At 38.8% G+C, this 12056-nt stretch overlaps 1 protein-coding gene across 2 annotated transcripts in view; it reads right to left on the bottom strand.

The window, feature by feature from the left end:
• The window catches only part of LOC115379715 (inactive rhomboid protein 2), a 51481-nt gene that overhangs the window by 36036 nt on the left and 3389 nt on the right, over positions 1–12056 (bottom strand). The window contains exon 2 of one of the 2 annotated variants that reach the window (XM_030080677.1): positions 8249–8425. The exons of the other annotated variant lie outside the window; for it this stretch is intronic. The gene's annotated coding sequence lies outside the window, so the exon portion shown is untranslated. The remainder of the gene's footprint in view (positions 1–8248; positions 8426–12056) is intronic. 2 annotated transcript variants of the gene reach the window in all.

Below are 12056 nucleotides of genomic sequence, written 5' to 3'. Positions count from 1 at the left end.
ACTAGAAAAGAGACAGAATGATGACCTCTCCATCCCCAACCTTAGCTGCCAGCGCTAATTTAAGCTTGTGTAAGCCAGACACCAGACACTAATAGGAGCTGAAAATCCTTGGTAAATATGTAAGGACATATGACTAACAGTACTTCACTAATGGTAAACCAAAGTTCAGGAATGAAAACTAACATATCAAATATGCTTACTTGAACTGATAATGAAAAAGCTATTCGAACACCAGTTGTTCAATACTTCAAAGTGACGCCAGATGACGTCAATCAATACTGGGCTCATTATACATCCTCTTGGTGGTAAGTAATCCATATCTTCCTCCTCTGCTTGCACCCCCTTTGCACTCGTTGTTACAAGTTGCATAACTCGTACATAATGCTGGTGATCTCCCCTACTGTTCAATATAATCACTCTGGATGTGAGGATCAGCTAAATACCTAAAAATACTGAATGACCTACAGAAACAGTCTCATCCAAATACCAGTAGGCTGACTTACATGCAGGATTTGTGTCAATCAACAAGCAACATGTTTTGTGTTTGTTTTGTCTACAAGCAACATGTATACACTCTGAACAAAACAAATGGCATATAGGTTAGTGTTATACAGCAATGAGTTAGGGCGAGGACACAGGACAACAAGACAGTTATTGTAGTCATTACCAGTCTCCGGGCTCAGGAAAGGAACAATATTGTCAAGCTAACACATCTCCTCCTTCCAGTCTTTACCAATCACTGTCGACAGAAAGAAACCAGCCGGTCTATTCTCAGACCTCAGCACCTTTCATTCTTTGAGCGTTTCCACAGAAAACAAAAAAGGTACACCGTTACACCTATAGTTTCACAAGCTTGGCCCACGCATCCATTATTATTGACAGGGTCTTGAGGTCTCAGCGTTCTCCTGAAGTTGTGGTTTATAAAAATCAATGTAAGGCCCTGGGTGTCAGCGGCAGGAATGGCAGCAGCAGGGAAATCTGACACCAGCTCAGCCAACAGTCTACTTTCCATTGCAGAGCCAAGACAGAGCTATACAAGGGTTTACTCACCCTAAAACAGTATTTTTACAATTGCATTTTGCCAAAAGAGGTGAAATGTCCAGGAGATATTTTTCAACTGCACCAACAGTGTTTTCAAATGTTTTTAGTAAACATTTCAGGCCTGTTTCTTGTCTGATTAGCTCTCTTGGGGCAGGGAAGCCGCTATTGACAACCTAGCCTGTGGTTTATCGAAATAGTGGATATGAGTAGGAGGCTCTGAGGTGCTCCCATGGGACTGTTGCACACACCCATCCAGATAATGAAATAGCCAGGAATTTGGCTAATGGACAGAGCGCTCAAGTGGCAGACAGTCTACTGCTGACCACAGTCTATCACTGCGGGCAGAATGTTGTTAGGATTCACTTAGGAAAACAAATGGTAATGGATTTGAGATGGTTTGGTTTCAGTGTCCTCAAGAGGTAAGGTAACATTATACCGACGGACAGGGACCTGTGTGAGCCACTACTAAATGCAGAAAAAATAGTCTTCAAGAATCATTTTCCAGTGCATGAAAATGTCACTGATAAACCCTTTTACATTAGCATAGTTTAAAAAAATGTATGGATAGATAATAGATGATAGATAGATAATAGACAGATGATAGAAGATAGATAGATAGATAAATAGAAGATGGAAAATAGATAGATAATAGATAGAAAATAGATAGAAGATAGATATAGATAATAGATAGATAAAAGGTACCAAGCCAAGAGTGCTTTTCTAAGAAAAAAGCACATTTCCAAGAATAAAACAGGGCAGGTTATAGTGCATAGGGCTGATCTCAATCAACTGGATGTCAACTCCCTGCACCATGAATATGTATGTATGTGTGTGTGTGTGTGTGTGTGTGTGTGTGTGTGTATGTATGTGTGTGTGTGTGTGTGTGTGTGTGTGTGTGTGTGTGTGTGTGTGTGTGTGTGTGTGTGTGTGTGTGTGTGTGTGTGTGTGTGTGCATGCGTGTGGATGCATGTGTCACTGCCACAGCTAAGCAGGAGAATTAGGAAGATTCCCAGTGGGCCTTGAAGTGTTCAGGCTGGTGACAGCTCAGGAATCGATGTGTAATAAATTTGTAAATTAATCGAAGTGTACTTGCTGCAATGAGTTCTCAGGCCTATTGCATCACCTACTGCAGCAGAGTGCAATAAGACCGTACACAAAGCACAACCTTAGAGTAGTGTTTAGATTGTGTTATGTATAAATAATTCAAATGCTTTCTAAAATGCCAGTAACCATTTTTAAATTTGCTGTGACCTGATAAGAACGCAACAGTTTCAGCAATAAATTGCAGAAAGGCCAGACAGCTTAATTCCTCTACTAACACTATTAATTCTAACATGACTGCCACTATTTTTAATCATAAAATATTTAAAAAGGAAGATTCAAGATTAAAACACACCAACACTGTTTAAAACACAAATATACTCATTTTACTTTGTGGTTGTGCTGCTGTTTTAACTTCCTTACACCAGTGTTTCCTCTGTAATATTTATGTTGCTCTGGTGCCTTGGGTGATAATTCTGTTTAATTCTGTTTAATCCCCTATCTGTAGGTGTTTAGATTACAGTTGGGTTAAGTTATGTTACACTTCACATTGAGGTTCTTATGATAAAAATGTTTTTGATCATAATATAATGATTACTTCTAAAACATTTGACTTACAGTTGTTTAGTTTCAGATAATAGTAAAACTAAATGACAATCTTTATTTTAATTTAACTTTTTCTCTTGCAGCGGTGGTTATTTCCTTGTTGCGGTGGTGCACCACTGCTAAATGAATACAGAGGAAACACTGCTTCCACATTCCTATAAACTGTATTAACACACCAGAATTATTACGACATAATTCTGTGGGAGTACCAGGGCAGGGATGAGAGAGGAAGAACAGGCTGGGTGTGCGCTCAGAGCTCCATCAGGTCTGGAATACAACTTACTTAGATACACAGACAGCATCATTGTGTTGTGTTGTCACTCTCTGACCTCTTAATAGTCCAGTCATTTTATGAAAAAACCTAGGACAAATTGCAAGAGAAGCAAACTCAACTGATTTTGTATCCTCAGTATGTCCTGAGTGAGGGAAAAAAAAGTCCCAGGAAATCCCATTGGTGGAAAGTTTTGAAAATCACCTATTTATGACCACATATTACCAAAAAACACTGTTTTTAACACACAGGGGAAAAGGGTTCAAAATTTTACTTTCAGATATCACTATAAAAATTCATAAGTTGATTACACACACAAAGACTAAGGGGAATCAGTTCAGACCAGTTGATTTCTACATATCACCAATATGTAATATCTTTTGTAGTCCAACACGAAACAACTGCTCAAGAACTATGACAGATTTTCAAGGGGTTTTGTCTGTTTGCCAAGTTGAAGATGTAAACCTAACTCAGCCATGTCTAGAAAGCAGTTTGAGCACATGTTTGCTTAAATATTGTGCATTTCTGATCAACTGACTGGAAATGCACTGTCACATGCGCTGACATCATCATGATAGCTTGGTACAACATGAATTCATTAAATAACCTAAGCAATTGAGGGATGGCTTTCTGAGGAGGTTACATATGTTCTGAGGCAGAAATTAAATCCCAAAGCACTAGTGAATTCAGCCATTCCAGTCACATATCCTAATGAGTCACATGTGTGTCAGAGCAACGAAGGGGTATGTCCAAGATGACATCAGCCATTGTTACTCTCATCACACAAGCTTTCCTACACTACCTAAAGTGTCCCTAGCTCATAACAAGCCACTAGCTCATCCAAATAGTTCCTCACTTGACCATTTGTCAGTGGTATAAAAATAGGACTTTGTGTGTCTCTGCATGGGATTGTGTGTTTGCATGTGTGTTAGCATCTCATGGACACACATACATCTCATATACACTTAGTTATATGTCTAGAAGACGTTTCGCCCCTTATCCAAGTGGCTTCATCAGTTCATGCTGTTCATTAGACTAGACTGGTAGTCATGTGTGTTAACCACTCCACCCCCTGTGTTTGTGTGTTCCTCTGAGAGTATGTCGCCATGGTTCAGCCTCTTCTCCCCTGGGAGGCCTGCCCTGGATGTGTGTCAGTGTGTTTGTGTGTGTTTCTGTTTGCCTGATGCACAGGACAGTTTACAGCTCTTACAGGACCATACTGGCCCTACTGTGGCATCTCATAAATAGTCATGATTGTATCTATCCCTCACATGCTTGTACAAGTTTGTACAGATTACAGGTTGCTAAAAGTCTTACCCCCAAAACACTCCTACTTATGTTCAATAATTATGAATAATTGCTTAGTAAAACTTGATACAGAGTTGCTAGCATCTAATGAATCCTTGGCCAGCATGTACGTTGGCTAAAATTACTGGAAATCCATCAATACTTGCACACTTCAAAAGGAAGAATTTTTTCAGGTACATTCAAATTCAACAGATCTCTTCAGCTTTGTTGTGAGCAGTTGTGATAAGGGCTGGGCAATATAATAGGTATTGTGCTGATATTGTGATGTAAGACTACATATCATCAGGGATTTTGGATATCATTGTGTGTTGATACGGCATCAGTGTTGTCATCCCCTGGGTTTAAACGTTGCATTACAGTCAAGGGATGTAAATTATTAGACCGTTCTACAGGGAGCACTTGATATTCAGCTGGGCGTACACCTAAACTAAGCAGTTTGACCCACCTACATCTCATCAAAGCACTTAACGAGTGGACCCAAAAACCTCTTCAAGGTTTCGAAACAGAAAACATTCTACATTAAAGTATAACTTTTGAGTGTTTATAATAGAGTAAAACAGTAATTTCAGCAAATGTGCATGCCAAGTCTTCACAAAATTGAAAACTGAATTGCCTATGCACAAGTGTAACACGTTAGCCTTGACATATAAGTTAGTAAACACAGTCTGTACACACACTTACGCAACTGATATTTGTGACAGATAGATACAATCATGACTGAAAACAGGACCGGCATGGTCCTTTAGAGACAGGACAGTAGTGCTGGGCGGTATGACCAAAATGTATATCACGATATTTTTCAAAATTATAACGGTTTCATGGTATATGACGGTATTTTCTTTTTTCATGCATGAGTGGGTGTTAACCACATTTTCTAATTATTTAGAGAAGAATTACTGCAGTAAATTAACTTAGAATGACCTATTTTACTGTCATGAGGAATGAATACTGGGCATTAATGTCCAGACAACTGGACATTAATGTCCAAGTTGTCCACCCTAGTATTAATACAGGTTTACATGGCAACACAAAATGATGTAAAGAGGTGGCAACATGATTCTAATGAAGTGAAGGAATCAGAATGCATGACATTTGCAGTCAAAATACACAACCTTTCTATTATGCAAATTTAAGGCCACTTGCATTAATATGCAGACTGATTTGACTGATTTAACGATATGTAAAATTACTATTATTATTATTTAAAAAATGTGAATTACTTATCAAATAGACCTAACAATTCAGCTACCAATGAATGAGCAGTAGTATGCATGTGATAACATGCATACTACTGCTCATTGCATACATCTGAAAAATTCATATCATAAAAAAAAATAATAATAATAACACCGGTATACCGCCCAGCACTAGAGGACAGCTTAGAGACAGGAAGAAACATGCTCTTTCAATGAGCACACTCCTAATAGAATCTTACTTAAACCCCATGTGTAACCCACAGGGAGGGGTGTGAGAATGTTATCATGTTTCATCACACACATTCCATACTCCACAGTGAGATAAAGCATTGCCAGCACTCAAACATGGAAAATGAAGACGGTTTACCAGACTTTAGCTTCATTTGCATTACATGACCTTAACTGTACTTGTAACCTTTTACAACTGATCAAATCCAGCTATCATCTGAGTGAAAAATATATTGATTGGCAAATATGCCACACTTAGTCATTTCAAAGGATTCTGGTCTACTTTTAGAGCTGTTTGTGATGATACAAAATGTGGCACAAATCAAAAAGACATGGGCTCTGAAACAAAGCACACAGTTTGAGACACTAAGCATTATCGTTTTGAATGCATCCAATCTCTTTCATTTGCACTGTGTATTTTAGGCATTTCTTCTCACATCTGAGCCAAGGGAGCAGTTGAGAAATCACACCGTGCCTCCACGGCAAAAATGGCTGTTGCTGCTGCCCACTGAGCTGCTAAAAAAGTAAGGCTGGTTTTATGCAGTTTCATACATTTAGATATTAAGCATTTATCTGACACTAATCCAAAGCGATTACAAGAATGCTGCAGTTGAGTAAACTTAAGTTCACAGATCATCAATATTACAAGCTGCAAATAGTAACACCTCCAATGATCGCAACCATAATGTAGTCCATATAGTCCTCTGACTACGGAGAAGTGCAATCACTAGAGTAGTAAGTTGCCTTCAAAAGCTGCCAGGAATTACATGTATAATGTGGTAAAACAATCCAATATCATTTAACATGATTCCTAAGTTGTGATATCCTTACTCCATTTCCAAAGAAGTCATTTTTTTTTTACCTAAGCATGAAGCATTCAAGGGACTCCCTGAAATATATCAAGGTCAAGGCCATGGAGTCACCCAGACTGCCTGTTTATTTCAGGGACTCCGTGAAATAAATCAATGCAGAGGTGAAAATGTGTGCGGAAATTGACCTCTTTGCTTGGAAGTGGATCTTCAGGGACTTTGATTTCCTGCACCTCACAGCAAGTGGTGTGCATGTTGCCTTCAGTCATCTTGCATTGTAACTTTGAGCCAAAAAATGTTGTTGTGCGTTATTTCCAACTCAGAAACGTCGCAGGGCCTACTGGTGGCACTAGAGGAAAGGTCATGGGGTCACAAAACGTTGACAAGTGTCATCATCTAACCAACATAAATATTGTCACTACATTTCATAGTAATGCTGAAGTAGTTTTTGAGATATTAGTGTGCAAAATAAAAACATTAGCCTGCTGGTGGCACTAGATGGAAGGTCATAGGGTCATGAATGATGTCACTGACCCAGTGACATCTAGGACCTCACTTCCCAGTGGGACATAAGTTATTCTTCACTTCATTCTGCCACTGTACCTGAAAATTACCTTGGTAATATTTACATCATTCTGTCACTGAGTGCAACCACCCGCTGTTTGTAAGTACAATATTCCCAAAGGCTTTGGCATTTGAAGGCAACATCTACTGACTACTATAGTGACAGTTGGTGCTGTGAGGAAATCTAGGCAATAACGAGCACAGTGTGATTTTTTGTCTCGAGAACATTTTTTTTCTTTTGTTGAAACTCTAAACAGTCTCCACACAATCCAGTTTTTTTTTTTTTTTGAAAATGATTAAATAACATCCTACCTGCTAATTTGTGTGTCAGACAGACACACAAATTTCACCTGTGTTTCAAATGACATGGTGAGTTTTTTTTTTTTTTATTTTTGGGTGAAATATTCCTTTAAGAACCTTACACACCAGGGTTTGAATTTGATACTAGCAGCCACAGGCAGACACTAATGAGTAATTCTGATCAATACATAGATCCCCACATAAAGAGGTAAGAGCTAGATGAGGGTTTAATCTATCTATCATTTTGCCAAATTGTATTCTACTTACAATCTGACTCACTGGCTGGTAAATCATTTAAATGCAGACAGTGGCCACTGTTTAGTCATCTGCAAAGGACTGACATCCTAGCATGAATATATACAGAGCTATATTACTATAAAGGTGAAACAACAATTTCCTATATCCTTGTAACACCCATTTCCGATTTCTAAATTTAAAATATGTGAGAATTTATGGGTTGTGACAGACAGGCCTCACCACATGCTTGTTTTTGCAAAGCAATACAGTGATCGTACATGCATGCAGGACTACTAACTAGCAGCTGCAAGCTACAATGGACACCAGTGACAACAAAGGGTCTTAATATTTTAACACTTGATAAAACAATTTCTGAGGTTGCGTTTGACCAGTCCATGCTTAGGACTGGTCTGAAATTAAAATGACATGGATTAATAACCATATTATAAAAGCAGTAAGTCATTCCTGATTTTCACAATAACCCGCTGCCTTTCAGTTACTGTGGCCTGACTAAGTCTTTGCCAATTTATGTTCTACAGTAACTACAGTAATCGGCATCAATTAGTGTGAGAGAACTCACACAGTCCTCTTAAAATAGTGACCTAGACACGTGTAGAAAATGTTTTTAAACAAATTTATCATCTTACTGTGTGTGTCCACAGCAGAAGTGTCTGTCGTTGCAGCTGTTGCCGTTGTTGAGCTGCCGTTGAAACCTATTCCGAAACTCTTTGAGGCCAAATGAGGAACTGGCCTGCAGAAGATTTCATCATCACCTCCTCTTATGACCAACCACCAACTTCTATACACATCTTTGAGAGTAGATCCTAAAAAGGAAAGACACACAAGACTATAACAATGTTCAAGGGCACACCCCAAAATGCTGAGTGTAATCTCAAAGCAACAAAGGTCAGAGTCTGTTTAGTAAAGCTATGTTCTTGCTCTATGAAAAATAAATTCTTTAACTCTGCAGGGAATGCAGGCTATTCATTTTGTTTTTCTGTCTGCCTTAAATTGTGTCTATTTTATGTGAACTGTATACTGAAATGTTTGAATCCAGCAAAGAATGCAGCCTAAGGACAGGGGACAAATTTACTAATTTACTAAATAAACTAAACAAATCAATTAAATTTATAATCCAACTTTATTAATGCCTCCTGTGATGCTTTTAGATGAAGAAAAACAGTCTTAGTTTAATAGTGAAGTGCTATCGATGGGCTGCAAAATGTCCTCACTATAAGACATGCATTCATGCATATATATCTTTTCAATTGCAAGATAATATGAACAATGCAAAATAATATGCCCACACAGGTTGCCACACCTGCGCATGGACACACACAGTGTAATTTAAACTCTATCAAAGATAATTTCACACATTACTCACATGGCTTAAGAGTAGTAGCGTAATTAAAATAATGAAACCATTAGGTTGAGGGGGAACAGAGGGTAAATAACACTAAGAAAAGCTACACGGAGACAGGAGGCAGCATGGCATTACAACACTGAGCTGAGTGGACAAACAATGTGCGAAAAGTGCACTGTCCTCACATAATGTCCTCACACTGATTTCATGTCTGGCACAGTCATTAAGCATGTGGACAACTGCGTGAAGTGGAACACCCCATCTGTATGTGGGACTTGCCCACACTAATAGTGGGAGTTGGAGGAGGACGATGAGGAGATAATGAGAGTGCAATGTATCCCTTTATGTGAGCAGTACATGAATACAACACATTTGTATTTAAAACAACTATTGCACTTAATCGTCAAGATTCAAACAAATTTAATAATTGACTTTTGAGTTAAGTTAATTTGACCAGTTCTTGTTGGCTTAACTATTTCAACAAACTGGACAGTTGCATGCTGGAAACAGTGGAGAAGACAATATTTAGTATGACACAGAAGTCAGCAGGTGTGCCTGTTGCTTTAGAAGCAAAAATGGGGGAATCTAACTAGGTGTGTAACAATCCATCAATCTGGATCAATATATCGACCTAATGATCAGCGATCTAATATAATCAATACTAAGTCAATCAGAGTCAAAAATACTTTATTGATCCCAGAGGAGAAATTGGTAATTCTGTCTTATATTGTCCTGTTAGAGATAAACCTTTACTTTGAAATTTCCACAGTACAGCTGTGTCACCATTTCCAACAACACACACACCCTTCCTAAACATCCAAGTGCTAGTACCTGGCAGTTAATGACAAATAACGATATCTACTCCCCCTCTCCAGAATAAAACAGCTGTGTGGAAATATTTTGACAAATCACATGCCATGTGAAAAAAATGCCAGTACAAGGTAAATACTCAGCAAACATGACGAACCTGACCAAGTACCTAAAACACAAACATGGCATTGTAATTTAACTGACTGTGTTAAATGTGCATAGGATATCATCTCCCATCGATTTGAGGTGAATCAAATAGAAATCGTATCATGGCTGATTTTGTGATATTGGAAAATATTCTATCATTGTCTAAAGAATCAATAAAATATCATATTGTGACCCCTAAATGTGACATGAAGACTAACTTGGGTGTACTGGTTTTAAACAAGCTTTCACAGTTGCTGCCTTGGATTAAGTTTTCATGGGTACAGGTTCACAGCCCCTTTCTACTTTACTGAAAAGCTGTGCAGGCAGCACCCTGACAAATTTCACACATCACCACAGGATTTCAAAAGGTATAAGACATGTCGTTTCATCAGCACTGATGTTGTGCGTGTACATTACAAACTGTGAACATGACCAAGCAGTCATCAGATGGCTTGCTCATGTAGCAGTCTCTGTGTGTGTAACTTAACAAGTCAGTGTAACAACCCGAAACTGCCCCCTCATTCTTTACTTCCAACCACAATATGTCACGATGATGACACACCCGCCAAAATTTTGGTTCACTACATATCCAATTATGCGTCTTTGGCAGAAAACAGTACAGCATGTTGACAGCTCAGGTCATCCCACTTCAAAGTCACTAGAAGACAGTAAGAAACTGACTACCAAAAGGTCCTGTGACACTTTTGCACAAGAGCCACTGAGTTTAAATTCATTTTAAAGGGACGTTTCTTGCCCTTCCAGAGACAGTTGAAAGCACAGAACTAGTTTCCATGAGGCTGCACGCCCAAACATGCATAGTAGGAAGTTACTACTGCAAATTCCACGGCAACAGCTCTTCTTTCAGTATGTGTGTAACAGGGAGATTGCTGTTAAACTGTCCCACCCGGACTGTTAGAACTGACAAAGATGGAGAGAGTGACTTTCTCTCTCACACAGAACTGCATTGTCAGACAAAATATGAGTAATCAGATTTTGTTCTCTCCTGAAAAAAAAGAGGACATGAACTTTGTACACACCACAATGAACAGAAAAGGTTACTACAAACTGCTCTCTGTGCAGTTAGGAGCTTTTGTAGAAAAACCAAAGCATCGATAAAAATATAAATCCTTTTAATCCTTTTAAGGTGTGCAATTTCAGCTTTAAAGGCATTTCCTGTGCGTTCCATCAAATGCTACAGGATGACGTGTCAGACAGTGTGGAACGAGGGTTGGCATGGCAGTGCAGGAAAGAATCCCAACAGCGAGGCCAGCACATTAATACTCCTGATATTGAGATAGGTTGCTAAGTTAGAGAGGAACAGTACAATGTCTTCTGGGCATGTCACAGCACAGCAGCTGAGGACAGAAAATTAGGGAAGGAAAGCCCCAGGAGAGAAGAGATGGCTCGGCTTGATTCCCACCCTCCAGGGGAGAGACTGAATGTGTAGGTGGGAAGACTAGCCCTGGGGTTTCCAGACCTTTCAAGAACAGGAAGCCAAAATTATGCATTAGGCCAGTCACCCCATACCAAATTTGGGGATGCACCAATGTGTTTTTTAAGCTGATACAGATATCTTTCCACCCATAGCAGCCTACACCATTACTCAAATGAAAGAATTGCAATATAAATGCAGGTGCAAAACAGGTTAAGCTTTTCAGACAGGCCTGTCTTAAGATCAGATCAAGGTTTCAAACAAATTTTACAGTTCTATTAAGCAGGGCTAGCAATATATTGATATTATATCAATATCATGATAGACATGTGTCTGGGACTTTGGATATCGTAATACTGTGATATGGAATAAGTGCCATCTTTCCCTGGTTTTAAAAGCTGAAGTACAGTAAAGGAATGCACTTTTCTGAACTTGGTAGCCTGTTGTAGATCTTCTGTTTTTTGTCTCTACCTACTTGGTCATCATGCCCACATTACTAATAACTGTTTATCAAAAGTCTCACTGACTAAATTTTGTGAAAGCATCAACAGTCATCCCTACAAGATTGTCAAAATAACAATATCAAGGTAATTGGTCAAAAATATTGTGATATTTGATTTTGTCCATATTGCCCAGGCCAACTGTAAAGTGACATTCATAAAGAACTAAGTCAAAAAAGTGCCAATTTCACAATCATCCAAAC

The sequence above is a fragment of the Myripristis murdjan genome, chromosome 1, assembly GCF_902150065.1.
Source record: "Myripristis murdjan chromosome 1, fMyrMur1.1, whole genome shotgun sequence".
Classification (NCBI taxonomy): Eukaryota; Metazoa; Chordata; class Actinopteri; order Holocentriformes; family Holocentridae; genus Myripristis; species Myripristis murdjan.
The sequence above is the reverse complement of the archived record's forward strand: the minus strand, read 5'-3'. Positions and strand labels throughout refer to the sequence as shown.